Genomic DNA, 25,356 nt, shown 5'->3' on the forward strand with positions numbered 1-25,356 from the left:
AACTTCTCAACTCCAAGCATGCTCAGTAACTCATGGATGAGTCTGCTCTCGAAATCCCATCCCTGATCACTATGTACCTGCCTGGGAAGGCCATAACAGGTGAAATACTTCTCCCATAACACTTTGGCCACCGTAGACGCCCTCTGGAAAAGCCTGAGTATATCTGGTGTGCTGGCTCCTGATGACTAAGACTTTCGCCAATTTGCTAGCATCGGGTTCTATTGACAGGAAATCCATACACTCCAGGTCCAGGGGCCCCGCACTCTGCAATTGGGACAAGGGAGCTGCCCGCGTAGGCAGCATCTTCCACCATACGCATCGAAAGCACGACTTGCAGTATTCTTCAACCTCCAACTTCATTCAGAGCCAGTAAAACCAGTCTCTGAGCAATCCATAGGTCTTTTCAACCCCTAAATATCCAGAATCGTCATGAAGTGACCCGGTATAGGATCTGGCTCTGCAACTCCAACAAAGGCCATTCTCTCAGTAATGGAGGCACCGCTGTTTCATCATCCCTGCCTGACCCATGTCTCCCTTTCTGACCGCTGACCAAATGATATCGATGCCTGGGCCTTCTCGCTGAGCTGCTGCTACTTCCCCAGATCTCAATTCCGGCAGCTGATTTGTCTTCAGAGCAGTCTGGTTACAGTAAACTTGTGGAATGACGTCATCAGAAGCTCCCAATTTATTCGCCACTCAATCCTGCCCCTCCTTTCCCTCTGCCTTCACAGTGATGGCAAACTGACACAGGGCCTTCACCTCCAGGGCAGGAACGCTCTCCCACTCCTTGTCCCTGTCCAGTCCCTCGTGCACCCGTCCGGACAAAGCATCAACATCAATGTTCCTGCTTCCCGGCTGATACTTCAGGCTGAAATCATAGGCAGACAACGTCGCCAACCACTGATGACCTGTAGCATCCAGTTTCACCGAGGTCAAGATATAATTTAGGGTGCTGTTGTGCTCCCTCACCTCAAACTTGGCCCTGTAGAGGTAGTCACTCAGCTTATCCATCATCGCTTATTTCAACGCCAGAAATTCCAACTGGTGTGTGGGATAGTTTTACTCGGAGGGCGACACATTCCAGCTGACAAATGCAATGGGTGCCCTGATCCTGATACAGGACGCCCCCTAAACCCTCTTAGCTGGCATCTGTGTGCAGTACATATGGCAATCGGGGCCAGCACCAGCACCTGGGTCAGCAGCTCCTTCAGCGACTGAAAGGCCTCCTCACATTTTGCATCCCATCTCGGTCCAAAAAGCTCCGACGGGCTAAGGTACTCTCTACTCTCCTGTCCTTTTCTCCCCCTCCCTTTCTTCCCCAAGGGAGGGTAACCACACAGAAGCTGATTCAACGGGTGACTCACTTCCGTGTAGCCTTTCACGAACCTCCAATAGTAACCACAGAACCCAAGGGACAAGCGCAGAGCACTCATAGTCTGGGGTCTTGGCCAAGTGGTTACCGCTTCTATCTTAGCTGGATCTGTAGCTGCTCCATCCCATGAGTCTATGTGCCCAGCAGAGCCAACAGACATTTGGCAGAACTGGCACTTGTCCAGGGAAAGTTTTAACTCTTCAGCTTACAGGCGGCCCAGCAATCTTCAGGAGCCTCGCTTCATATTCTTCCAAGGAGGATCCAAACACTATGAGGGCATCCAAATACACCAATACCTCAAGCAAGTTCATATCCCCCAGTGTCTTCTCCATGACCCGCTGGAATGTTGCAGGGGGGCACCCGATATGCCCTGGGGCATCCTTTCGAACTGGAAAATTCCCAGGGGACATAAAAATGCCGTTTTCTCTTTGTCAGCCTCACTCCTGGGGATCTGGTAATATCCACTCCTCAAGTCCAGCACACAGAACCACTTCGCACCAGTCAGGCAGGCCAGCACGTCTTCAATCCTCGGGACAGTATACTGCAGGGACGGTGTGCCTGTTCAGAGTCCACACACATACATACCTTCCCGTTCTTCTTCTGGGCCACTACTATTGGGGACACATAGGGGCTTTGGGACTTGGTGATGATCCCAACTTCCTACAACTTATGCAAATGTTGCCAAACGTCCTTCACCTCTGCAGGGGCCAGTTGTTGTGACCTCTCTCTAAATGGAGTGTCCTCGGTCACCCGGATGGTGTGATGAGTGCTCTTGGAACAACCCACATCAAACTCATCAGTGGAAAAGACACCTTCCAGCTTCAACATCTTCTCTACCAACCTCCTCTTCCAACCCACAGGAACCTGGGAGTCCCCGAAGTTGAATGACTCAGTGGTCAACTTTCCCCCTTTTTTCAATAGTTTCTCCCTGGCGTGTCTCACAGGGACACTAGACGTTACCATCACCAGGAACAGATGTGCCAGGGGCATCCCCTGCCTGAAGGTGACGTCCCTCCGTAGTGTTCCTGACAATCACTGCCATCCTGCTTTCCTGTACAACCGAGGGCTTTTGCAATTTGGGCCTCACCAGTGCCCCAGCAGGAAGTCCTGACTCCCCCTCAGGGTCTTCCGGAGCATCCACTAAGAGGGCCTCGCCTCAGGCACTCCGGAAAATTTGGGGGTCCCCATCATTCTTGCTACTTCCCCGGGCTGTACCGCCACTGGCTTTGACTGGATGAACCACACAGCCCCTCATCTAAATTCAGTATCTGACCCAATGCAGCCACGCACTTTCTCAAAAGCAGCTCAAAACACTGGGTGCACAGACAACGCTCTCAGAAAGTTCTCGCCAGCCTTCTTCTTGCAGGCCCCCATGAGCAACCTCACAAGAGGGGTGTTGGTCCCCACCAGAATTGAAATGCCGTCCTCCTCAACAGGGTCTGGACAAACCAGCACCAATGTATCAAAGATCTCGGACACTCCCACATCGGCTCCAAGAACTCCAAATTCACTGACAAATAACCGTTGTATGGATAATCACTAGCACTAAGCCCCCAGATCTCCAGGGCCCTGAATGGGGTCAATGATAAATGCTTCAGATACCAGGTGTAAAACGAACGGTACAACAACGTGACCTGTGACCCGGTGTCGAGTATGGCTTTAGCATAAATACCCTCTATTTGTAGCGTCACACTGGAGCATGGTCCCATTAAGCCTTCAGGAATTGGGCCTTTTGTTTTTGGGGGTTCCTTGGTACATTGCTGGGAACGTGTTTTTCCAGAGACACCAGGCCGTTCCCTCACAGAGTCCCCTCTAAGTTTTCCCAATGACTCTCTGCTTAGGTACTCGGGGACTCACTCTCCTGGTGACACCTGCTGCCAGCAGCCCTCCGCATTGTTCGTCCCCTTGGGGGATCTGTCCCCCCTCATCAGCTCCATCATATGGGGGAGGGGGTCACACCCGCTGATAACAGCCGACATATCTCCGTTCTCAACTCTGCCACAATCTCCTCTACTGCTCCCCGGGAAAGGCTATCTGTGGTCACTTCACTGCAGGGGACTACTACCGAGGACTGTACCCTGCTGACAGAGTCCTCCCACGCCTCCGCCTTGTTCTCCTCTTCCCATACCGCTCTGATCAGCTCAACAAAAGATGAAGGAGGGGGCATCTTACAAGACTGTTGGAGACCCCAAGCAATCAGGTCCTGGGACTAGGCATCCCTGGCTGTCTGGTCCATTCTTAACTGATCCACCTCAGCCGCCTGAATGACCCCTCTGTGCTGCAAGCAATTTAGCTGCCTCTCTAGCTGAAAAATAAAAGCAGAAAGCTTCTCCCCCCTCTCCTGACGCATGTTCTGAAACCCCACCATGAGCTCCACTGGGCTTCCTGTTGGACCAAAAGCATTGTCTAATGCTTGTAGGTAATTGACAGCTGTCGCTACGGGATATCACAACCTGACAGCTGTCGCTATGGGATACCGCAACCTGACAGCTGTCGCTACGGGATACTGCAACCTGACAGCTGTCGCTATGGGGTACCACAACCTGATGGCTCTCACAACGTCAGTGACCCGCCCAGTCGAACTCTCAACCAATCTCTGTCACTTTACATCATCAGAGCACTGCCACTCATCTAACAACTGAGAGGTCCGCTCTGCTCAAGTCTCATACTCCTCCTCCCCTTTATGGGTGGGTGTAATTCTAGAGAATAGGCAGAGCCCACCATAGCTGGGACTTTGAACCTGCGTATTTTTCCATTGATTCGCCAGAGAGGTAGGGGCGGATACTAACTCAGAATTCTCACTTTTCACTGGGCGATGTGGACTAATTAGACATTCCAAATCTGACCACTCCTTCCCCTCAGTCCTCAGAAATGAGAGAACCCTGTCTTTGAAATCTCTGCCCCCCAGCTACCTCTATGTCAATGCTGGTCTGCAATGAAACAAGAGCTACACCCACCATTTTATCAAACCTCCACCCCACAATTGCAACTTTAACAGTACTTAACAGGTGAATTAACTATTCATCCGGAGTATGAATATCTACCCCACTGGCTCGATGCTCAGGGTAATCACACAGCTCCCAACAAGATCAATCCCGGACGAGCCCCCACAATTGTAACTTTCGGTTCAGCTAGCGGCTTAATCTAGGGGAAGACAGCCTTTGGCCCGGCCAAACTTAAGAAATCTTGTCTGGGTGGATGCTGTGCGATGTGTCCCCTGTTACAAATCAGTATTGTGAAATAACAAACAGTACACAATATGCGATTAAACAATTGATCTTTATAATTCTTAATTTTACTATATGGTTAGTAAAGAACCAAAAAAAGAAAAGGGTCCATTCTCATGAAACAGTCTAATGTACAACATTGGAGCTCACGGTTCAGTCCACTGGTTCCCCGTCAACCTCCGAGCGTAGCCGACCCTCGGACCCTCGCTCCAAGTCCACTCCATCCGGCGTTCTATCAACTCTCCCCATTCGCGTTTTCCCTCCTCATCTCTCCCTGGCAAAAGACCGCGAAATCCCTGCTTCCAGATCCACAAGAAAGAACAACATCCCTCTCATTGGCTAACATACATTCCAAAGCCCCGTTATCTCTAGTCATAACCCAAACATTGCCGCTACAGAGAAACCATTACATTAGCAATGAAACATTACAGAGAAGCCATTACATTTCTTCGGCAGTGAAATCTTACAGCACGTTACATATAAGGATATATGTATACACACACACACACACACACACACACACATATTACACACAGTACATAAAACCACAAGTAGGGTAGAAACATAGAAAACCTACAGCGCAATACAGGCCCTTCGGCCCACAAAGCTGTGCCAAACATGTCCTTACCTTAGAACTACCTAGGCTTACCATAGCCCTCCATTTTTCTAAGCTCCAAGTTAACAAAATATAATTAAAAATGCATGTAGTGCATAGCACAGATAAACAGCAAACGGCTTGCTTTTCAGTCTAAAAGAAGCAGATGAATGTGCTCACAATTGGCCTGGACATCCATGATCAGATAGAGCAGGACTCCATCATCTACAATTCTATGTCCCTCCTCTGGGATTATTCTGGAGAACAAAAATAATCCTCAGACACTTCATCGAAAACCTCTGTCCAGTACCCATAGCTCCAAGGCTCACCATGGTCAACCCCACTTATTCAGCTGCCTCTCCTTCTTCTTCCCATCATTTTAATGTGGGATCCCTCATTTCCTGAAAATGCACCCATTATTCACTTCTCAAAGCTCTTGCCTGTGCTCAGTTGTTCCTACTGCGGATAATTGTTTAACCTTCATCACCATTTTTTCTGTTGCCACTGGATAGCTTTGGTGACCCACTGTACCTCCTTGGAAATAGCACATGACTCTACTAGCCAGTGCCAGAAGTAATCTGGTATTATAAAAGCTTGAAAAATTATTTTCCTTGCTAGAAGTTTTGAGCAAATGTTCAGAACCAAATTAGATTACTAGACACTCCTCGGGAAACACAAGTTTAAAGAAAAGCTCTACAAAGGTCACACTAGCAATTTATCTTTATTGCAATTATAAATAACTCTGCACAAATTCAACTTCTGCTCCACTGGTAACGTATGAAGTTGCACATCTCTCACTTTGGCTGCAACATATCTAGATTGGCAAAAGATCTACGAAACCAGTGATGTTGAAATGTTGGCTCATATGTTCATACTGACGTGGTTAACGGAGCTGCTTCCGTTTACTTCTGCCAGCAATTTAGGCTGGAAAGAGCAAAATATAAATGAAATTGAAGACCTTTGCTGCCTCGTGTGGCAAAAACACATGTTTAATACTGAACTGGATACTTGCTGCTTAAACTAAATAAAGATGTTAATGCAATTAGCCAATTCTGGTAACAAAATTAGTGCAAAATCAGATTTTGATTAAAACCACTCCAGATCAAAGTGTAGTTTCACTCATAATCTAACCAGCATTAATTGGAACTGTGAACCATGTCACTTGTACCCCATTCATTTTTGACTTGTTCCCCACAACCCCATGCCTCATTCTGTACATCTCTGTCCTGATCACTTTCCTTCAAAAATATATACTGCACCAGTTTTCTTGGCAAGCCAGCATGAGCCAAATCTCATTCTTCAGTCCTGTTCCCCTTCACTGGGAAGCCATTATATTGCTGGGTACAACCCAAGCAGTCAGAGGCACAAGATAACCAGGTTCACTTTTACTGAGGCTGTTGACAAAGCAACTCAGATTTTTCGCAATTGCTATAATGGATCATTTTTCTTGGGTGGCTGTGGGAAACCAAGAGGCAGAGTTTTGCAAGTTGGATTAAGGTGAGAACCAGGGAGCATTTGACCTTGGCTTGGGGAACTGATACGGTTCCACCAGTGGACAATACCAAATACAAGTCCATTGCTTCCAGCTTGGAAACACCTCTTCCTACCTGATCTCAGATGTCAAGCAGGTTACAAAATGTTGTGGAAATACTACTTAAGCAATTGCTTTCTATTATGCCTGAACTCCTTAAATTATCCCTTTGCATTTCACTCAAGCCCACAAATGAAATACAATGTTATGTATATATTTGCAGGATTCAATCACTTATCCTGTTTCTGGGATCCATTACTTGAGTCAATCAAATAATTTTTCATCTTCAAGTAAAAATAAAACAGGGATTCCAGTCATTCTTCAAAGTAAAATTGTCAAAGACCCATGAAGATTGCTGCTTTACTAATTCACTTGTCAGAATTACTAAGTCTTTGGTAAAACTACAATGGCAATTTGGACCTGCTGCTACCCATTAACAGTGCAGGTGAAGCCTACTGCATCTGGTTTTCCAAGGCAGTCTTCTAGTCAAGTATCAAACTAGCCCGAAGTTAATCCAAGAATAACCTGTGATGCAGCACACACTGCAACAATCAAAATGCATCAATAGTCACAATAGCCTCAAAGAACAAATTTTAAACATCAAATTTTAGGCAATCTACAAGATTTAGCTAGTTCCTGCTGCACGCTACAGTAAAGGTATTAGTAATTCCGATAGATACATTTCAATTATGCCACAAGCTGATGATCTTTTTCTGTTTTGAAATACAAAATGTAACGTTTAATAGTTCAGAGGGTTTTTTTAAAAATTTTGTATTTAGAACATGAAAATAAATCAATAATATCAAACTGATTCAGATCATAAGGGCATAACTGATTCAGGGCATTTGCATTAAATTATTGATCTTCTACAAATATGCAGATTATACTGCTGCATTCATAGAACAGAGTGGGTTAAGTGAAATACACTCAGTAGATTAGATTAGATTAGATTATTAGGACACGCAGTCCTCTTTTATTGTCATTTAGTAATGCATGCATTGAGAAATGATATGTTTTTCCAGAATGATATCATGTAAACACATGACAAACAGACTTAAAAACTGACAAAACCACATAATTATAACATATAGTTACAACAGTGCAAAGCAATGCTGTAATTTGATAAGAACAGACCATGGCACAGTAAAAGTCTCAGAGTCTCTCGAAAGTCCCATCATCTCACGCAGACGGTAAACCTCCAGCACCGCAAACTTGCCGATGCAGCATACTGGAAGCATCTGACCACAGTCCGACTCCGAGTCCGTCCAAAAATTCCGAGCCTCCGACCAGCTCTCCGACACCGAGCACCATCTCTGTCGAACGCTTCGACCCTGGCCCCGGCAACAGGCAATAGTCAAAGCCGAGGATTTGGGGCCTTTGTCTCTGGAGATTCTCGATCACACAGTAACAGCGGCAGTGAAGCAGGCATTTCAGAAGTTACTCCAGGTGTTCCTCCATGCTTCTCATGGCTGTCTCCATCAAATCTGGATTGTGCACGGACCCTAGTTACACATATGACAGTGTGGCTTATTCATTAGGTTTTCTGGTACAGTGCAGTACCACTGCCTCTACAGGGCTTCATCAGTACCTGCTGACCTTTCTTATCATTATTTTGAAGAGTATAAATCAAATCCGCTTCTAAATCATGACTATTATAACCTCAAAGTAGGAAATCTATGACAAAAAAGTTCTCATGGATTACAAAGACTAGAGTGATGCTGCTTTATCAAGTATTTATTTAAAGTACTCATTGTGTTCACTTTGTTGCTTTTGTGTTTGGTATTTGTTGTGTATGTGGCCGTTTACACAACAATATCGTTAATAAAAACGCTAGAGACTGGAGCTAAGTTAACAGGGGCTTTTACTTACGGAACCCGAACTGAACACATATATACAGACAACACACACAAAAAGTGCTTGTGAACGCAGCAGGCCAGGCAGCATCTATAGGAAGAGGTACAATCGACGTTTTGGGCCGAGACCCTTCGTCAGGACTAATTCCCTCTCCTGTCTTCTCCTATTATTTTGGATCTCCCCCTCCTCCTCCCACTTTCAAATCTCTTACTATCTCTTCTTTCAGTTAGTCCTGATGAAGGGTCCCGGCCCGAAACGTTGACTGTACCTCCTCGTATAGACGCTGCCTGGCCTGCTGCGTTCACCAGCATTTTTTGTGTGGGTTGCTTGAATTTCCAGCATCTGCAGACTTCCTCATGTTTACATATATACAGATCAATATGCACCTGATAGCGCATGCTCAATAACGTGTTACTATGACATAAAATAGTCCCATATTACATATACAGTAGGCTATATGGTACAGCATTGATATTTTTAATGTCAGTCACAATGTGCAAGTACAGGGTCTGTTAAGATAAAAAAAAAAGGAGCATTTAAAAGTTCAAGATGACCAAAACGTTTGCACTTATGTGGCTATGAAATAGCTTAGAAGTAGCATATCTTATGTAAGAGTTTGTCCTGGCACCTCAGCAGTTCAAAGGACAATTCCAGCAATCTTCTAGGATTCAAAAGGTTCTTATTTCTTAATAAAATCAAAGCTTTACAAAACGTCTAAAAGAAAAGTTGAAGTAATAAAAAAAATACAGCAAAGAGATCAAAGGTATTGCACAACAACAAATAAATTTTTGGGCAAACCTGAGAAAATCCACCTCCAGCTCCAACTCCTTGACCCGGTCAGTTGGGTGCACTTCCTGCAGATGTAGTCAGCAGGGAAACTGTCAGGTATTGTAAATTCTCACATCTGACAGGAGGAGAATTCCACCCTGACTACTCTGTACTAAAAAAAAGGTTTACCTCTTCTTAACTGTGCCTCCACCTGTTCAGGCTGAAGCCTGTTAAGCCAAAGCCTTCCCACTCTATCACTGTCACACTCAAGCAATGACCGCTCTGCTTGAACCAACCTTCCCTTTAGTTGCAGCTGAGTTTAGGCCTCAGACAGCCAAAAAAGACCAGCCTTACCCAAATCTGCTCCTTTTATAACTCTCTCTCCCAGCTTCCATAGGGCCTTAGCACCAACACTCACACTCCCCGCACCTGAGCTGCTGAGAAAATCTGTCTGAAGAAGATGACAATGGAAAGGGAGAAGAGGCCAAGAGATAACTTCATAACACAAGTGGCTGACAGTACGTGAGGCAAGGAGGTTTCAGTGATGTAGGTGAAGAGGTTGTTACCCATGAAACAATAAATTTCAAAGCAAAACATCTCAAAAATATAGATAATATGAACACTACCTCAGTATTTTTCTCTCTTTTTGCACTACTTATTTAATTTTTTTAAATTACACTTCTTACTGTAACTCCATAGTTTTGATTATTATGCATTGCAATGTACTACTGCTGCAAAACAACAAATTTCACAACATATGCCAATGATAATAAACCTGATTCTGATCAAGGACTCGAATGGCAAGCACCTTATTCCCAAGTGATCTTAAAGGAAAAGGGATATGATCCCTTTCTATGCTAGACACTGCCTTGTTTGACAATTTCTTTGACATCAGACTGAACTGGCCCTGGTTGTAACTGTGTATAACAACTATAACCTTCCTTCTCGACCTTCCAGAGTGATGGAACAGCCTATTCAGGTTCCAGGCTTCCATCTGGCTGTAGTTTGTGGGACACTACACAGTGACTTCATGAATGAAAAGGGAAGAGGAAATAAAACTCAGCAGAGTGGAAAAATTAAAGATCACTCCTACGCAAAACTGAAGTAATACAGTAGTGTCAGAAATATTATATTTCAGCTGAGCAGAGGTGAACGTTAAGGATCCCGTGGTAAAATTTCAAATAAAATATTTGGCAGCATTCTTCTTTCTGCCTTATGCAATATCCTACATAATCATCATGACTACAGACTGTCTGATAAGTACTGCATTACCATTTATAGAACCTTGCTGTGCAGAAATTTGCCAACTCATTCCCTGCTTTACATCTTCCCTTTCTGTGAGTACCTGTCCCTCCTCCTACTTACCTGATGCCGTGAATAAGCACAGCATCTTCCTTCAATACCTCCCTACCAGTGGTTCAGGTGGGTAAGATTGCATTTGTTGGAGAATTACTTGAAACAATCTGCCTTCATACCTCTATCCTCTCTGCTGTCTGCCAAGGATCATTCGCTGGTCACCTTCTATTCTGGTCAATAGGCATTGTTGCACTGATATTATTGAAAAACAGTGATGTTTCGTAACGTGCTGAGTCTATATGACACACAGCAGTTCTGTAATACTGTTCTTGACCCTTCATTAAATACTCCAAATTACTTGCTCAGTAGCTAGTGCTAGGTGACAAAGAATTTCTGTTTGGATATTATGGGAGTTATTGGGTTAGTACCGGCGTTAAATGATTAATCATAATGTTAATGAATGACCCATTCCTGCCTCTATCAGTTTTGTTAAGTCCTTTCAAAGACCAAAGCAGTTATTGTCAAACTCCATTCTCGAGCTACTGATTCCATTCCTATTCTTACTCCTCAGTGTCTCATGTGCCCGAAATGAACTCCATGTATCTTCACCCTCAATCTGAATTTTTTTTTTGTTTCTTTCATCTCGGACTCTATTGCTGCTGAAAGTCTCCATTTGCACTTTCAACTTGACGTATTTTAAAATCTTCTACCCTCCACAGCATTCCAAACATCGGAGTCTGTGTCCTAAATTACACCAAATCCCTATTCCCTAGCTATTGGTCATGACCTATGCTTCCTCTAGGCTTAACAAAATCTTGACTTTCATATTCTCATTCTTTTCAAATTGTTCATAGCCTTGCTGATCTTCTATAGATCCTTTAACTCTATAATCCTCCATGATATCCACAGTTCTCCAACTTCCTCTCCTTTAGCATTGCCAATATTAATCATTCCCTGACCTTTGGCTGACAAAGTATTTTCAGGATCAAGAATAGTGTTGCAGAACAGCTGTGTGTCATATAGACTCAGCACATTATGAAGCATCATTGTTTTCCAATACAAATACCTTACTAAGCTCTGACTGCCTTTCCTACTTTAAGATATTATATGAAAGCTCCCTCCAAGTCTTTCTAGATATTTATAATACTTCTCAAAGTTGATTGCCAAATTATACCTCCAGGCACTCCAGTGACATGCCTTGTGACATTTTACTATGGTGAAAGGGGTCTTTGAAATATCAATTAGTGGCATTATTTAAAAAAAACTGTAAACCTCTGGGTCAGAGGTTATGCTAACTATGCTAATTTAAAGTGCTAACTACAAAATAATTTTTTAAACTTCTAATTCCTTTCCTATTTCATTAAACAATCTTCAAATATACAATACGCATATAAACAGAAAATTGGTTTGAAAAATAAAACAGGGTAATCTGGTACCTTTAACCTGAAAGCATACCTGCTTGAAACAAGTGTATTTTTTACTGACTTCAACAAACAAATCCTTTGGCTGCAATGTATTTAATCATGCTTGTCTGAGGTTACAGACATTTAGTGATTAATTTAATCCTTGCAATAGACAGTGTTTCAATTTAGTAGTGTCTAAAACTGGTTTAACAACATTCAGTTACCACTCATTAGCTGTTCACGTCATGATTTATGTAAAGGTTTCAAGTTGGCCTGACTTTCAGAACAATTCTAATTGGGACCTTTGATAATTAATTGAATGAACTGCTTCACTATTCCTGACACTTTCAGGGCCAATTTTAACATGGGAAAAAATATGCTGTGACTTGTAAGGTTCAGATGATAGTTTTAATCTAATCCAGTGAAAGTGTATTAGATAGTCACAAATTCCAATGGAAAATCAGAGTAAAACACATAAAATAAAAGTTTCAACTTAACTTTACTCAAGATATCCATGATCGCAATCTAAGGAAAAACTGGACCAATCTGTTCTTTTTTTCAGATCTCAAAGCCATGTCACTGCTCTGAGCTAAACAAGACATACAAGCTACCTGTCCAAGCTCCGGTGACTTTTTATGCTATTGACATGGCAAGTGAAATTTCTAACTTCATCATATCAAGCACTTTTTAAAAAATGTTACAGCTGTTCAGGCATCATGAGATCAACTAATAGAAACATATCTTGAAGAAGCCAATCACAAACAAGAGAAAATCTGTAGATGCTGGAAATCCAAGCAAAACACACTAAATGCTGGAGGAACTCAGCGGGCCAGGCAGCATCTATGGAAAAGAGTACAGTCGATGTTTCGGCTGAAACCCTTCAGTAGGACTAGAGAAAATAAGATGAGGGGAGGGAGAAATACAAGGTGACAGGTGAAACAGAGGGGCAGAGGTGAAGTAAAGAGCTGGGAAGTTGATTGGTGAAAGAGATACAGGGCTGGAGAAGCAGAAGTCTGATAGGAGAGGACAGAAGGCCACGGAAGAAAGAAAAGGGGGAGGAGCATCAGAGGGAGGTGATGGGCAGGTAAGGAGATAAGATGTGAGAAAGGGTTAAAGCGGATGGGGAATAGTGAAGGTTGGTGGAGGGGAGACATTACTGGAAGTTTGAGAAATCGGTGTTCATGCCAATTTCAGGTTGGAGGCTACCCAGACGGAATATAAGATGTTGTTCCTCCAACCTGTGCGTGGCCTCATCACAACAGTAGAAGAGGCTGTGAATAGACAAATCAAAGTGGGAATGGGAAGTAGAATTAAAATGGTCACATCAATAAAAATTGGTAAGAATCGACAGGGTCAAGATGAATTTCTTTAGCCTTCTGAGGAAGTAGAGGTGTGTCACACTTGCTGGTCACTCTTGGCTGATTTTGTTGACTGGACTGGTCGTAAGAACATAGAAATATGAGCATGGGTTGGCCAGCTGACCATTGAGTGACATCGTGGCTGACCCAACCACAGACTCAGATCCATCGACCTGCCTTTTCCTCATAACTGTTAATACCCCTACTCTACAAAACTCTATCTAACTGTGTCTGAAATATGTTTAATGAGTTAGCCTCTTCTGCTTCCCTGGGCAGAGAATTCCACAGATTCAATTCTTTCTGGAAAAACAGTTTCTCCTCATCTCCTTCCTAAATCTACTCCCCCGAATCTTTAGGCTATGTCCCCTAGTTCTAGTTTCATCTACCAGTGGAAACAACTTTCCTGTTTCTGTCTTATAAAGTTATGAAAGGGATAGATATGTTTCTATAAGACCCCCACTAATTTCTCCGAATTCCAGCAAGTACATTCCAGGCAACTTAACCCCTTATCCCTGGAATCAACCTTGTGAACCTCCTCTGCACTACCTCCAAAGCCAGTATGTCTTTCATCAAGTAAGGAGACCAGAACTGCACACGGTACTCCAGGCGTTACTGCACCAGTCCCCTTGCAGTTGCATAACTACTGGGCTCTTAAATTCAGTCCCTCTAACAATGAAGGCCATTTACCTTCCTGATATCCTGTTATACCTGCCAACCAACCTTTTACAATTCATGCACAAGGACTCCCAAATCCCTTTTCACAACAGCATGTTGCATTCTGTCACCATAACTTGATCTTCTGTTTTTCCTTTCGAAGAGGATGACCTTGCACTTACCATGTTATACTGTATCAGACAGACTCTTTCCCACTCACTTTATCTATATCTCTCTGCATCCTCTCCACAATTTGCTTTTTCACTCAGTTTAGTGTGATCAGCAAATTAGATACACCACACTCAGCCTCTCCCTCCAAATCGTTAGTGTATATTGTGAACAGCTGCAACCTCAGTACCAAACTCTGCTGAATTCCGCTTGCTACTGACTGCCAACCATAGAAACACCTATTTATCCCAATCCTCTATCCATGCTATTAACAAACCCTCAAACTCCACGCATCCTTATCTTATGGATAAATCTTTTCTGTGCCTTTCAGAAATCCAAGTATATGACATCCATCTGTTCCCCCGTCTCCAAGGTGCTCATTCTATCCTCAAAGCTCTCCAGTAAGTTTGTCAAATAGGACTTTCCCTTCATGAATCCATGCGGTGCTTGCCTGATAACACCACCTCTATTCTGATGTCTCACTATTTCTTCTTTAATAATAGATTCAAGCATTTTCCCAACTACAGACATTAATCTAACTAGCATCTGGTTACCTACCTACATTCATTTTTAAATGTTGACTGTTTATTTGTCTTCATAGATGTTTCCTGACCTGCTGATTTCCTCCAGCATTTTGTGTGTGTTAATGGTTCTTGCTTAAGATTTTCCCGATCTTCCATTTTCCCACTATACTTGGCAACTTTATATGCGTTGGTTTTTAGTCTGATGCCGCCTTTTATTTCCTTAGTTATTGTCATGAAGTTCAATGGTGAAGAACAGACTTGCTGTAAATTCCCTGTACTTAATAGTGCAGAATTCATTCAATGGACAAAAAACACATACCTGTACTTATTTATTCTTATTAGGATAGTCAGTATGGCTTTGAGTGAGAGAGGTCATGTCTTACAAATTTGAATTATTTGAGATGACAAAGGTAATTGAAGAGGGTAGAGTAGTAGAATTTGTACTGTACAAATGGACTTTATTAAATTCAGTGAGGTCCCTCATGGTCAGCACATCTAGTAATGTATATGGCATTCATGGTCACTTGGTTGATTGGATTCAAAGTTGACTTAGTCATAGAAACCAAGAAGTAGGGAAGGGGAGTTATTCACACTGAAGGTCTATGACCAGTGGTGTTCCACAGGGTTCAGTGTCAAAAAACCTTATAACTTGTAATTTGTATAAACGATTTGAATGAAAATGTAAGTGGGCTAGTTAGTAAATTTGCTGACTACTCAAGAATTGGTGGAGTTGTGGATAGTGAGCAAGTTGTCAAGTATAGACAAATTAGAAATATCGCAAAGAAAAGATAGATGGAGATGTGAGGTATTGCTTCTTGGGAGGTCAAATGTAAAAGGAAAGTGGCAGGACTCTTGGGAGATTTGATGTAGAGGAATATTGGGTGCAAGTCCAGAACTCCCTGAAAGTGGTAAAAGATGGAGATAAGATGGTAAAGATGTACAATATACTTGCTTTCATTGTATGGGAAATCAAGTATAAATATTGCAGCTAGGCAAAAAGTTGGTTGGGCCACATTTGGAGAATTATGTGCAGTTCTGGTCACTGCATTACAAGGAGGACGTGAAGGAAAGGGTGCAGAAGGGGTTCACTGAGATGTTGCTTGAATGGAAGGGTATTAGCTATGAAAGTTAAACAAATTTAGGTCATTTTCTCTCAAGCAGAGGGTGAGGATGACATAGTACAGTTATATAAAATTATGAGAAGTATAGGTAGAATAGTTAGTTATTTTTCCCCCAGGGTAGAAATGTAAGGCATGGATTTAGGAGTGAGAGGAGAAAGTTTAAAATAGATTTACAAGTCTTTTTTTAAAAAAGAAAACACTAAGTGGTAGCTGCCTGAAATATATGCCTAGGAAAGTGGCGGCAGCTTATACAATGGCAATGTTTAAGTGGCATTTAGATAGGCACTTGAACAGTAGGGAATAGGGGAATACAAGACCATAACACCATGAGATATAGGAGCAGAATTGGGCCATTTTTTGCTCATTGAGTCTGCTCCACCACAGGCTGATCCATCTCCCTCTCAGCCCCAGTCTCCTGCCTTCTCTCCATATCCCTTCATGCCCTGATTAATTAGGAATCCATCAACCTCTGCTTTAAATATACACAAAGACTTGACTTCCACAGCCACCTGTGGCAACAAATTCCACAGATTCATCACACCCTGACTAAAGGAATTCCTCATCTTTGTTCTAAAAGGATGTCTCTCTATTCTGAGGCTGTGTCCTTTGGTCCTAGACTCCCCCACCATAGGAAACATCCTCTCTATTGAGGCCTTTCAACATTCGATAGGTTTCAGTGAGATCCCCCCTCATTCTTTTAAATTCCAGTGAGAAAAGGCCAGAGCCAACAAATAATCCTCATATCCTTTCAATCCTGGAATCAATTTTGTGAACCTTCTCTGAACCCTCTCCAATGTCAGCACATCCTTTCTTAGATCAGGGCCAAAACTGCTCACAATACTCCAAGTGAGGCCTCACCAGTACCTTATGTAGCCTCAGCATTACATCCTTGCTTTTATATCCTAGTCCTCTCATAATAAATGCTAACATCACATTTGGCTTCCTCACCACCAAATCAACCTGCAAATTAGCCCTTAAGGAATCCTACACAAGGACTCCCAAGTCCCCTTGCACCTCTAATTTTTGGATTTTCTCTCCATTTAAACAAAAATTCAACCTTTTCATTTCTTCTAACAAAGTGCATGACCATACCCTTCCTGACCCTGTCTTCCATCTGCAACTTTGTTCATTCTCCAAATCTGTTTAAGTCTTTCTGTAGCCTGCTTCTTCAAAACAACCTGCCCCCCACCTATCTTCATATCGTCCGCAAACTTTGCCATCAATTCCATCATCCAAATCATTGACATATAACATAAAAAGAATCAATCCCAACACAGACCCCTGTGGAACATCATTAGTCATCAGCTACCAGTTATCTCACTCATTATTCTCATCAGTTATTCTCACTCTTTGCCTCCTGCCAATCAGCCAATGCTCTATCCATGTTAGTATCTTACCTGTAATACCATGGGCACTTAGCTCATGTGTGGCACCTTATCAAAGGCCTTCTGAAAATCCAAGTACACAACATCCACCAATTCTCCTTCATCTATCCTACTTGTTATTTCTTCAAATAATTCCAAAAGATTCGTCAGGCAAGACTTTCCCCTGAGGAAACCATGCTGACTACAACCTATTTTATCATGTGAGACAATTACCTTACATCCACATCCTTAACAATCAACTCCAACATCTTCCCAACCATTGAGGTCAGGCTGACTGGCCTATAATTTCCTTTCTTCTATCTCTCACTTATTGAAGAGTGAAGTGACATTTGCAATTTTCCAGTCCTCATGAACCATGCCAGAATCCATTGATTCTTGAAAGCTCATTAACATTTCCACTATCTCTTCACCCACCTCTTTCAGAGCCCTGGGGTGTAGACCATCTGGTCCAGTTTCCTTAGCTCTTTCTTCCTCGTAATGGCAACTTCACACAGTTCTTCCCCCAACACTTGAACTTCTGGCATAGGCTTTTGTTTTCCACAGTGCATACTAATGCAATATACTTACTCAGTTCTTCCACCATTTCCTCATCCCATATTACGATCTCGCCAGCATAATTTTCCAGTGGTCCAATATCCACTCTTGCCTCTCTTTAACCTGAAAAAACTTTATGCATTGTCCGTAATATTATTAGCTAGCTTACCTTTGTATTTCATCTTCTCCTTTTTAATGACTTTTTAGTTGCCTTCTGTTTGTTTTTTTAAAAGCTTCCCATTTCTCTAACTTCCCACTAATTTTTGCTTTATTATATGCCCTCTCTTTAGTTCTTAAGTTGGCTTTGACTTCTAGACTTCCAGGGTCTTTTAGACTATGTGCATGCACATACAGTTTAAACTTACATTATGGTCGGTATAGATACAGTGGCCAAAGAGCCTGTTTCTATCCTATTCAACATTCTATGAACCTGCATCAGTTTAGACTAAAATCAAGGAATAACATATACGAAATGCTGAAGGAACTCAGCAGGCCAGGCAGCATCTATGGAAAAAAGCACAGTCAACCTTTCGGGCCGAAACCCTTTGGCAGGACTGGAGAAAAAAAAGCTGAGCAGATTTAAAAGGTGGGGGGAGGAGGGGAGGAGAAACACCAGGTGACAGGTGAAACCTGGAGGGGGAGGGAGGGATGAAGTAAAGAGCTGGGAAGTTGATTGGTGAAAGAGACAGAAGGCCATGGAAGAAAGAAAAAGGTGGTGGGGGGGGGAAGCACCAGAGGGAGGCGATGGGTGGGCAAGGAGATAACGTGAGAGAGGGATAAGGGGATGGGAAATGAAGGGGTGGGGGGGGGAATTACTGAAAGTTTGAGAAATCCATTTTCATGCTGTCAGGTTGGAAGCTCCCCCAAACAGAATACGAGGTGTTGATCCTCCAACCTGAATGTGGCCTCATCATGACAGTGGAGGCGGCCATGATAGACATAATGGAATGGGAATGGGAAGTGGATTTCAAATGGGCGGCTACTGGGAGATCCCGCAAGTTCTGGCAGACGAGCGTAGATGCTCAGTGAAGAGGTCTCCCAATCTATGTCGGGTCTCACTGATCTACAGGAGGCCACACCAGGAGCACCTAACACAGTAAATGACCCCAACAGACTCACAGGTGAAGTGTCGCCTCACCTGGAAGAACTGTTTGACGCCCTGAATGGTAGTGAGGGAGGAGGTGTAGGGGCAGGTGTAGCACTTGTTCCACTTGCAAGGATAAGTGCCAGGAGGGAGATCAGTGAGAAGGGACGAATTGACAAGGGACTTGCATAGGGAAAGAAGAAAGTGTGGGGGAAAATGTGCTTGGTGGTGGAATTCCGTTGGAGGTGGTGGAATTCCGTTGGAGATGGTGGAAGTTCTGGAGAATTATGTGCTGGACGTGGAGACTGGTTGGATGGTAGGTGAGGACACGGGGAATTACTCAGCTTTTTTTCCCTCCAGTCCTGCTGAAGGGTGTCAGTTTTAAACATCAACTATTTACCCTGGTAGGTTGGCAGGAAGATGGGGTAAGAGCAGACATGTGTGAAATGGAAGAGATGTGGTTGAGGGCAGCGTTGATGGTAGAGGAAGGGAAGCCCCGTTCTTTGAAAAAGGGGACATCTCCTTTGTTCTAGAATGAAAAGCCTCATCCTGAGAGCAGTTGCAGCAGAAATGCAGGAACTGAGAGAAGGGGGTGGCATTTTTACAGGTAGCAGGGTGGAACGAGGTACAGTCCAGGTAGCTGTGAGAGTCTGTGGGTTTGTAATAGACATCAGTGGATAAGCTGTCTCTGGAGATAGAACAGTGAGATTGAGAAAGGGAAGGGAAATGTTGGAAATGGACTGGGTGCTTTTGAGGGCAGGGTGGAAGTTGGAGGCAAAGTGGATGAAATCGATAAGTTCAGCACGGGTGCAGGAAGCAGCGCCAATGCGGTCATTGATGTAGCGTGGGAAAAGTGCAGGACATTCACCAGTGTAGGCTTGGAACATAGACTGCTCCATGTAGCTGATAAACAGGCAGGCATAGCTGAGACCGATGTGAGTGCCCATGGCTACCCCTTTTTGTTTGAAGGAAATGGGAGGAGCCAAAGGAGAAACTATTTAGAGTGAGGACAAGTTCGCCAGATGGAGGAGAGTGGTGGTGGATGGGAACTGGTTAGGTCTGGGGTCCAGAGAAAAAAAAGAGCTTTGAGGCCTTCCTGGTAGGGGATATGGTGTATAGGGACTGGACATCCATGGTAAAATTAAGATGCTTGGGGTCAGGGAACTTGAAATCATTGGAAAGATCAAGATCGTATTAAGTATCATGGATGCAGGTAGGAAGGAACTGAATGGGGAGTTGGGGGAGAAGAGATAAAGCAGAGTTGATGTATGCCTATACTAGCTCAGTGGGGGCAGGAACAAGCTGAACAATTGGTCTACCTGGACAAACAGGTTTGTGGATTTTGGGTAGGAGGTTGAAACAGAAGGTACGGGGAGTGGGAACTTGAGGTTGGTGGCAGTGGATGGGAGATCTCCAGAGTCAGTAAGGTTGGAGTGTTCAGGGATGGTGGAATGAGAGGAAGATGGAGTCTCCGAGGGCCCAAGAGCTGGTGGTGGGACCTGAGAGAGATGGGATTGCAGAGTGATGTCAGGGGAAAGGGAGATTGGGGTTCCAGTGGCAGCTGGCAAATCTCCTTACTTCATCCTTCCCCCTCCCAGTTTCACCCATCATCTTGTATTTCTCTCTCCCCCCTCCACCCACCTCTTAAAATTACTCAGCTTTTTTTCCCTCCAGTCCTGCTGAAGGGTTTCAGTTTTAAACCTCAACTGTTTACTCATTTCCATAGATGCTGCCTGGTCTACTGAGTTCCTCCAGCATTTTGTTTGTGTTACTCAGATTTCCAGCATCTGCAAATTTTCTCTTGGTTGTGATTTAAAATCAAGGAGTTCTTCCCTTCAAAGATTAATTGCTAAAATGGATACACTTAAACTTTGAATTTGAGTATTCCAGGTCTGAAGTGTTCTTCCATTATTTTGGAGGTTAGGTCTTGTTCCATCTCACTCAAAAGGTAGTCATTCTGTTCAAAAAAGTTCTGCAGCTGCCGCTGCTGCTTCACATCTTGACAGTTAGGATGGGGATAATTTTGGTCAGTACTTTTACACCCAAGACTCGAGCAAAATAAAAACCTGTGCAATTCGCCTACTGGAGCAACAGGTCAACGTCAGATGCCATCTCTCTGGCCCTACATTCCTCCTTAGAACACCTGGAGAATAAGGATGCATACATAAGGCTCCTTTTCATTGACTACAGCTCTGCCTTTAATATCATCATTCCAACTAAACAGATTCCTAAGCTCTGGAACCTGGGCCTCAGCACTCAGATCTGCAGCTGGATCTTCAGCTTCCTCACAGACAGGACTCAGGCTGTAAAAATAGGGGAGAAGCTCTCCTCTACAATCACTCTGAGCACCGGTGGCCCACAAGGCTGTGTACTCAGCCCCCTGCTGTGTTCACTGTACACCCATGATTGTGTGGCCAAGTTTCCATCAAACTCAATATATAAGTTTGCTGATGACACAACAATTGTAGGCCATATTTCGGATAATGATGAGTTTGAGTACAGAGAGGAAATTAAGAACCTGGTGGCATGGTGTGAAGACAATAACCTATCCCTCAACGTCAGCAAGACGAAGGAATTGGTTGTTGACTCAGAAGGAGTAGCGGACCACACGACCCGATTTACATCAGTGGTGCGCAAGTGGAACAGGTCAAAAGCTTTAAGTTCCTCGGGGTCAATATCACAAATGACCTGACTTGGTCCAACCAAGCAGAGTCCACTGCCAAGAAGGCCCACCAGCGCCTTTACTTCCTGAGAAAACTAAAGAAATTTGGCCTGTCCCCTAAAACCCTCACTAATTTTTATAGATGCACCGTAGAAAGCATTCTTCTAGGGTGCATCACAACCTGGTATGGAAGTTGTCCTGTCCAAGACCGAAAGAAGCTGCAGAAGATCGTGAACACGGTGCAGCACATCACACAAACCAATCTTCCATCCTTGGACTCACTGCCAGTGAGCAGTGCTGCCAGGATAATCAAGGACACGACCCACCCAGCCAACACACTTTTCATCCCTCTTCCCTCCGGGAGAAGGCTCAGGAGCTTGAAGACTTGTACGTCCAGATTTGGGAACAGCTTCTTTCCAACTGTGGTAAGACTGCTGAACGGATCCTGACCTGTATCTGGGCCGTACCCTCCAAATATCCGGACCTGCATCTCGGTCTTTTTGCACTAACTTATTTTCCCTTTTCTATTTTCTATTTATGATTTATAATTTAAATTTTTAATATTTACTAATGATTTGTAATCCAGGGAACGGGAAGCACAGAATCAAATATCACTATGATGATTGTACATTCTAGTATCGATTGTTTAGTGACAATAAAGTATAAAGTATAATGTCAACAGTGAGCAACTACTGCTGGTAGGGAGCTCTGGCCCATTGACAACAATATTATTTGCTACACATCCGAAAAGGGAACAAGACTGTTTGAGAATTAACTGGCAAATGAAGAATCCATTTATGGTGTTGGAAAGTAGTGGATGGGTCCATGACTAGTAAATTTGCAGCTGGATGCTCACTGTGATTAAACAACAATTTTGTCCAGCGTTTGCAATCTTCTGATAAGACTTTTACCGATGTATCTGCCCTCCTGCCTCTGCACATGGTAACACAAAGTCCCTTGCATGAATTTGCATTTATTTTCCCCTGCTGTTTAAAACAGAAATGCTACAGGGTATTTTTCCCCTCTCAAAAGAACAACCTATAACTGAACCTTTAAGATGGCGATCATAAGTAAATCATTCTGAATCAGTTTTTGCCCCACCCACTCATGCTCAATGATATTATGTCCTGTTGAGACCTTGAAAAGATCTTACCAACATTTTTATATGTATTTCAAAATATTCCTATTATTTTTAACTAAGAAGTTTTTTGGTCAGGTTGATTCTATTATTTCATCTTTTGTTTGGAATAATAAAAGACCAAGAATTGAAAAATGTCATTAACAAAAATTAAAAAAAGTATGGAGGTCTTGCTTTGCCTAATTTAAGAATGTATTACTGGGCGGTTAATATATGTTATGGGTGTTCTTGGTTATATGGACCAATAAAAATGAACGACCACCCCAAGGGTTGATCTGGAATTGAAAGCTGTGAAACAATTTTACTTAAGTTCGTTATTAGGAGCTTCTTTATCTGTACAGCTAGCCAAAATTTCTATTTTAAATATAAATCCTATGATTAAGCAGTAATTACGAATTTGGTACCAGTTTCGTAAGTTTTTTAATCTTAAAAAATTAACCTTCTTAGTTTAATTTATCAAAACTATTTATTTAAACCTTCACTTAGTGATCCTACCTTTTCTCTTTGAAGGAATAAAGGAATTTATTCTTTTATGGATCTGTTTCAAGGCCGATTGATGTCCTAACTAAATATTCTCTCTCATACTCACACTTTTTGTAGTATCTTCAGGTCAGACATTTCTTACAAGATTTAAGTAATTTTTCATATAAGACGTTATTTTAAAAATGAACTCTTTAGTGAAAGGCTTTATTGGGAAAATTTATAATTTACTATTACAACAGGATAATTATCCTTTACTTAAGATTAAGCAAGACTGGGAAAGAGAGCTTAACATGACCATGATAACAGAGGATTGATTGCGAATTTTAAGGTTGGTTAATTCTTCTTCGATTTGCGACAGTCACTCTCTAATTCAATTTAAAAGTGTACATTAAACACGAGGAATTCTGCAGATGCTGGAAATTCAAGCAACACACATCAAAGCTGCTGGTGAATGCAGCAGGCCAGGCAGCATCTCTAGGAAGAGGTACAGTCGATGTTTTGGGCCGAGACCCTTGTCAAGACTAACTGAAAGAAGAGCTAGTAAGAGATTTGAAAGTGCGAGGGGGAGGGGGAGATCCAAAATGATAGGAGAAGACAGGAGGGGGAGAGATGGAGCCAAGAGCTGGACAGTAGATTGGCAAAAGGGATATGAGAGGATCATGGGACAGGAGGCCCGGGGAGAAAGAAAGGGGGGAGGGGGAAATCCAGAGGATGGGCAAGGAGTATAGTGAGAGGGACAGAGGGAGAAAAAGGAGAGAGAGAGAGAGAAAGAATGTGTATATAAATAAATAACGGATGGGGTACAAAGGGGAGGTGGGGCATTAGCGGAAGTTTGAGAAGTCAATGTTCATGCCATCAGGTTGGAGGCTACCCAGACGGAATATAAGGTGTTGTTCCTCCAACCTGAGTGTGGCTTCATCTTTACAGTAGAGGAGGCCGCGGATAGACATATCAGAATAGGAATGGGAATGGGACGTGGAATTAAAATGTGTGGCCATTGGGAGATCCTGCTTTCTCTGGCAGACAGAATGTAGGTGTTCAGCGAAACGATCTCCCAGTCTGCGTCAGGTGTCGCCAATATATAGAAGGCCACATTGGGAGCACCGGACACAGTATATCATCCCAGCCAACTCACAGGTGAAGTGTCACCTCAGCTGGAAGGACTGTCTGGGGCCCTGAATGGTGGTGAGGGAGGAAGTGTAAGGGCATGTGTAGCACTTGTTCCTCTTACAAGGGTAAGTGCCAGGAGGGAGATCAGTGGGGAGGGATGGGGGGGACGAATGGACAAGGGAGTCGCATAGGGAGCGATCCCTGCAGAAAGCCGGAGGGGGGGTGGGTGGGAGGGAAAGGTGTGCTGGGATGGTGGGATCCCGTTGGAGGTGGCGGAAGTTATGGAAAATAATATGTTGGACCCAGAGGTTGGTGGGGTGGTAGGTGAGGACAAGGGGAACCTTATTCCTAGTGGGGTGGCGGGAGGATGGAGTGAGAGCAGATGTCCGTGAAATGGGGGAGATGCATTTGTACATCATTTTCATTTGACAAAGGAGAGACTGTCAAAAATATTTCCTAATGTTAATAGTCAGTGTGATAGTTGTTAAACTGAGATAACTACATTGACACGTTTTGGCCGTCTTCTGTGTTGAAACAGTTTTGGAAATCTATTTTTTCTACAATTTCTAAAGCTTTAAACATTAATTTACAACCTACTAAATTGACAGTTTTGTTTGGTATAATTCCTCAATATATTCATGGTATTTCTATATCAGACCAACACGTAATTGCATTTGTCACATTATTCGCTAGAAGGGCTATTTTATTAGAATGGAAAGATGTTTCTGCTCCCACTTTGATACAATGGTTCTCTCAGGTGATGCAATATCTTAGTTTGGAAAAAAAAATCAGAAGTCCAACTTTTGATCCTCGATTTGACTTTGAGAAAAGGTGGCGCTCTTTTGCCCGCGACTATTATTTGATTTGAGTTAATTAAGATGGTCCCCTTCTGATTCTCAGGTAAATGGATTTGGTTGGCAGATTGATGTCTTTTTTTTTAAAATGGAAGCTTGTATGGCGTATAGCTCCGGGTTTGTGCTCCAAATGGGTTTTTTTCTCCTTTTTTTTGTTAGTAGGGTTTTGTTTTTTTTTGATTTAGTTAGTAGGGGTTCTGTTTTCCTTCTTTCTTTTTTCCAAAAAAAAGCTTTA

The 25,356-nt window shown here is 43.1% G+C and overlaps 1 protein-coding gene across 1 annotated transcript in view; it reads right to left on the bottom strand.

Moving 5' to 3' along the window:
* Positions 1-10,860, bottom strand: part of LOC140195188 (protein SDA1 homolog) — a 65,873-nt gene extending 55,013 nt beyond the window's left edge. Inside the window, exon 1 of the mRNA XM_072253105.1 lies at positions 10,823-10,860. The gene's annotated coding sequence lies outside the window, so the exon portion shown is untranslated. The remainder of the gene's footprint in view (positions 1-10,822) is intronic.
* Positions 10,861-25,356: the final 14,496 nt, after the last annotated feature.

This window comes from Mobula birostris, chromosome 3 (genome assembly GCF_030028105.1).
Source record: "Mobula birostris isolate sMobBir1 chromosome 3, sMobBir1.hap1, whole genome shotgun sequence".
NCBI classification, from domain to species: domain Eukaryota; kingdom Metazoa; phylum Chordata; class Chondrichthyes; order Myliobatiformes; family Myliobatidae; genus Mobula; species Mobula birostris.